At 47.7% G+C, this 5698-nt stretch overlaps 1 protein-coding gene across 2 annotated transcripts in view; it reads right to left on the reverse strand.

Annotated features, from left to right (window-relative positions):
• PITX2 (paired-like homeodomain 2) overlaps positions 1-5698 on the reverse strand; it is a 24547-nt gene that overhangs the window by 5790 nt on the left and 13059 nt on the right. The gene's annotated exons all lie outside the window — the stretch shown is intronic.

The following is a 5698-nucleotide window of genomic DNA, read 5'->3' on the forward strand; positions in this document are numbered from 1 at the left end:
CGCGAGCCCCCGGGCCGCGCGGGGGGACGGTCCCGCCTGCGCCTATCAGCGGCGCGGGGCCGGGCTGAGACCTCGGGGTGCCCACCGAGTCTACGCTGCCGGCTCCCGGGAATTCTCCTAGATCCGGTTTTTAGTTCGGGCGGGGAGATGGAGACCTGAAGCGAGGGGCAAAGACTCGGGAGAGAGGTGTGGAGAGGTGGCGGGCCCCGAGGGACCAGCATCGACGAGGTGACCCCCATGCACACACCCACACTCGCTCGCCACCGCTTTGGTGTCTCTCACTCCGTCCCACGGAGAGGTGTCTCTGCCATCCCCCACCCCGGCATACAGGGGAAACGGAACGGGCTTCTTACAGACGGAAGATTTTCGGAACACCAACAAATCGCCTCTCCGATCTTAAAAGCTCCAAACTGCCTGTCAAGCGAATGCTGTGCTAATCTGAAGAAGCTTTACTTTAATTGCAAAGAAGACAGGGCTCTGAGAAAGCAGACTGATAAATTAGATAATCGAGAAGCAAGTGGGCCCGTCACAAGCAAATTACCTTGACTTTAAACGAACAACTGCTTGGTGGTTCACTCTGGATTTATACTCGAATAAAAAGTCGCCTCGGATCACGTTCTCTGTAATGCTTATTAGTCCCCAGACAGAAAACACACAATAGAATAGAAACCCTAACCCAGCATTTTCAAAATACTGAAAGCTTATCCATTCTACTTAACGTTGATTAAGATACATATCCTAGATCTTTCAAATTCCTTGTACACTGTATTAAGCTTGTCCTAACCCGAGAGAGAGCGCCACGCTTTAAATTCGACTCTCTTGTTTACTTTATTACCAATCAGATTCAAATCCATAAAGCCCGTAGAATCAACAACCTTGAGCTAATTATATATAAAATATGCTTTAATGAACTTCCCTACAATTAAGAATGTTGCCAAATAACCAATTTCAAGGGTAATTTTAAAATCATTTTCTTTTCCTAGGTAGCTCAAAGCTGTCTTGAATCCTTAAAGTCCAAGCAAGCAGAGGCCGTAGTGTGTGGGTGAAGGGGGAAAAAAAACCTCCGAGACCGCCCAGCTGGGAAAAGCAAAGCCTTATTCAATTTACATAAAGCAGAGAAAAAACAACTTCAGGGACAGCCAACTCTTTACAGTCTCATTTCCAAAGAGAGTTTATTTCCAGAGAAATTAAGGAAAGAAATTCAAACATATACAAAAATAATTTTTTGAAAGTCCCTTTGTCCCCCGACTTTGGTCAGCTGGAGAGCACAAACTAATCTCCTCTGGGTTTCTGCATTGGCGATTGCTTTATTGTGGAGTTAGTGTTATCGTACCTGAATGTGTATTTGTTTGACATTACAGTCAATGATTTGCAACACCAGTCTGAGGTATCTTCAGAAAACTCCCTCCTTGTCCTTGTTCGTGAGATTGGGAAACTTCAGTCTGGGGCAGAGTGGATGGATAGAGAGGACTACAAAAATGCTGGCGACCTGGGTCTCTCCCCTTTGCCCTGCTCTCCCGCCCCGCCTATCTGTAACTAACTGCGCCCTTACTGCAAATGCACTGGGTGGACAACGGGCCGGATGCCCCCAAATCAGAATTGCTCTTCAGTCTCTCCCATGAGAGCCATCCCCTTTAAGTTGAATTTAGCTACAAGGGGAAACTTTCTTCACAGTCAGCTCTAAATCAGCATTTCTGGTTACAACCTTGTATTTCAGTCCACTCCCTTCTGCACGGCCATACACCTGGTCAGAGCGAACACCGCCAGGTGCTGGGGTAGGTGCTGGGTCTGCGTGCGCCGAGGCTCGCTCATCTCGCTCTATTAGGTCCTGCAATCTTATCACTAAATTATACATATTATGCCAGCAGTCTGTTGGTAAAGAAGGTTAAATTAATTTGCATTCTGCTCATTATCTGGTGCTTAAATGACGCGTTTTATCCCTAAGATTTAGCGGAGAATCTCCTTCGCAGACCCCACAGCATTTTACTGAAGACAATGCTCTTACATTTGTAGTGGTTTTTAATCTGATAAGACTCTAATTTGCTTAAGTCTTTTAAATAAGGGTTTTAAATGTTTCTAGCCGTTTTCTTATTGAATTTCCTCTAATTCCCCCAAGATCATAAAGTATATGTGTGAAGTAAATATTTCCTCCCATTGCACTGCCAGCCGATGACCTATAACTAAGTCAATACGAATCTAACCCTTTTCTGCCAAATGTATTTACTAATCATATTCTAATCTTTTTTTTTTAATTTTAAACCTCAGAGTAGCTATGGTATCTCCACAACACTATGCCCTGAAAACTTCATTTCACGAAGCAACTCTCCCATACCAAAGAGTCAATGACTTTCCGCCATAGTGACCAGGCATATCTTTTCCTTATTTCTCCGACATTCATATCCCAAAGGTACAATTTGGGGCTGGGGTGACTTGGACGTTTTTCAAAACTCCATACTTGGGAGAGCTGATGTTTCCTAAGTCCATTCCTCATTTACCTATAGAGTTTTGATTTCTTTCGGCTCAGTGGCTCTTCGCCCACCCTGGCAAATACGTGTGTAGAAAAACCCTTAACCAGCCTCCAAATTGGGTGCAACACCCAAGGGCAAGGGAAAGCTCCTCACAGACCAGAGTGCGGGAGATTCAGTTAGTGCTGGTGATTTTTAGGGGGTTTAAAGCCTAAAAAGATAAGGAATCTTAACAGTATATAGATCCTTGCATACTCTAGTGGAGAATCAAGGCCAGTATCTAGAGAACACTCACTGGTGAGAATAAAAACAATTATCAAGCTACTTATAATCATTGTCCATCTACCTACCTAGCCATACATACATTAATACACCTCCTCCAAGCGTTCGGAAACAACTGAGCCAGTGAGACCTCCCCCTGCATTTTCCCAGCCAGTTCCAACTTTCTCCTAAACATCTACTCATTTTTGCACAGGCTGAAATTGGATGACAGCCTCCCCAGGCCCAGCAGGGAAGCCAGGGCTCACCCCAAGCAAGGCAGAAGTCCTGCAGTGCCATGAGTCTAGATGGGGACAGGAGAGGCTGTAGTGAGGAGCCAAGCAATGCTTTTCCATGAAAACTGTCCTGTGTCCAGAAATTTTGGAAACTGATCGTACAAAAAATTGTGCGCAGACACAGACTCTATAGCTGAAGGAGGTGGAAGTAAAGGAATCCTGCTTTGTTCCTCCCAGTCACCCCCACACTCACTCTTCTTTGGCCGATTCTAGAAATTCTTATGACTTACCCACCATCACAGAAAAGTTCAAGGCACACACACACACAAATCAGTGTGGTGGGTTCAGGGAAGCCCCCCCCCCAAAGGAAACCCAGTGTCAGTTTGGGGGGTCCAGTCCCAAGACATTATGGATCATCTCGATTGAGTTTTCTTGCTTATTCTTTCAAAGAAAGACCCCAGAGGAGGGAAATGTGTGACAGACAGGAGGTCAGACGCATTTTGAGCTGGTACTTGCCACCGATTACCAGTCTTAAGGTCTTACTCAATTTCACACACTGTGTGTGAGTTGCGAACCCATCGTGGGGAGATGGACTGCACTCTGAAGCCTGGCTTGCGGTGGACCCGTCAGAACCTGCAATATGGGTTGGGACCCAGCCTCGCCATCCAATTTGGGGAAAATATGATCTCCTAGTTCACCCGGGGAAGATGGCCACCTGGCTGTCAGGCGGAACTAGGGTAGGACATGACAATGTCCCTGGCGGAAAGCTCAAGGAGAGGACCCGCCGGAGAGAGAGCTCACCGACAGACTCTGCACCGGCCAAGAAGTGGTTGTTCCTTCTCTCCTTCTTCCTCAGCCTCCCTTTTCTCCCACACACATTTAACTGAGAGCCTCTGACCCCTGTGCCGTGAAGTTGAAGCACCAGAAGTTAGGGTTTCATAGTGATTCAAGTTTTCTTCCATTCTCTATATAGAGTTGTAAAAGCGTTGCCTTGTAAGCGGTACTGATTCTCATCTGAATCAGAAGCTTGTAGGATTCACTGAGCAATATCTACACTCTGGGTTACACATTTCTGTCTCGCGCTCTCAGTCACATGCGCTCGGGGTCACTGAATCAGTGTGATGGCTGTAGTGTGCTCAGCTGGCTGGTGAAGAGAGGAGCAAGGGGTTGGGGATCAGGGTTGCTGCTATCACTACCCCACCCCACGCCCTTGACTATTTGCATATATGAGTGCTACAGGTTTATCATGTGTGCTCGTGTAATCTCAGAATGCAACTAGTAGAACAGTAAAATGAAGAGAAAAGTGTTGCAGAGGTAGAAAGAGAAAGGGAGGGGGGAGAAGAAAGGGAAGAGGGGGATGAACTAAATATCAATAGCCACAGTGGGAAGTGATGAGCGACTAAAGTAACTTTTGTAAAAGACAAAACAAAACAGACCGCCAACACTGAGCAGTTGTATTAACATACTCCTTTCTCCTTCCTCTTTCTCCCTCTCCTGCTCTGTCTGCCTCATCTACTTCTCTTGCACTCCCTTCTTTCTGTCTTCCCTCTCCCAGACATTCTGGTAGCTAACGTTCAGCATTAGTTGTCATGGTGACCATAAATCACATAAATCCAAAAATACCCACCTATAATCTGAGATGAAGCTTTTATTTCCCTAGCGAAATAATATTTTAAAAGCTGTCAGCTGACAGAAAAAAAAAAAAAGGGAACCCACCTCATTGTAGTAACCCGAGTAATATATTACTTCTAAAGGTTTAAATTAAACTGTCAGCCTGTTTAAAACATGCTGGGGGAATCTTGGGTACTCTCCCTCTCAGCTCCTCGCAGTGAAGTTGACTCAGCCACTCCTGATGGCTCTTTAACACTCAACACAATTTGGGGTGCTTGCCCTGCTAGTGAAGTCTCCCCTCCCCGTAGTCCTCACAGACTCAGAGCCCCGGGTTGTAAAACGGGAGTGTCCGCTGGCCCCAGAAAGGGGCTTGCTCCTTGACTCCAGTCTTCTGAGGACCCCTTGTGTTGGTCTTGTGCTAGACCCCCCCACGGCCCTCAGTGAAAAGTGGGGGCGCTAGGGGAAAAGGCGCTGGCCAGGGGCCTACTGGGGACAGCTGCCCCAGAGGAGTTCAGAAGAAAGAAGCAGAACGGACTGGTGGGGAGAGACAGAGGTGAGGAGGCAGGCTCTGTGCTTCAGCTAGCCCAGGAAAGGTAGGTTTGGGCTCCCGCCCTGCTTTCCTCCCCTCGCAAACTTTCCCTTCTGGAGACCCCGGTGGGGCGGGAGGAGGTTGGTGGCTGGCAGTTGGGCCTTTTGTCTTCTATCCTGGGCTTGTTGTCTTTTGCCTATCTTTGGATTACAGGGTATTCGCCTAGATGAAGAGCCATTAATTACCCATTCAGTCAATATTAGGAAGACGACAAAGCTTTTTACATAGGATTAAGAAGACATCAGATTGTTCCATTAGTATATTCCTGCTCACGAATAAGCTTTCGTTATACATTCCCTTTTCCCCGGAGTCGCTCTAACAACTGCTGCATATATTAACAGCGGGCGGTGCCGAGCTCCAGCCCCGGCAGCCAGCCGAAACTTTGAGCGCGCGGTGGCAGTGGCGGGGAGCGCGACCTGCGGGGACTCGCTGCCTCTGGGCAGCCGCTGCCACCCCCCCGCCCCGGTGGGAACACGCACGCACCCGCGCGCAGACACGCGCGCACATTGGCAGCTTCTGCAAATGAGCTGACTGGGGTG

This window comes from Condylura cristata, unplaced genomic scaffold (genome assembly GCF_000260355.1).
Source record: "Condylura cristata isolate star-nosed mole 26May11 unplaced genomic scaffold, ConCri1.0 scaffold00021, whole genome shotgun sequence".
Classification (NCBI taxonomy): Eukaryota; Metazoa; Chordata; class Mammalia; order Eulipotyphla; family Talpidae; genus Condylura; species Condylura cristata.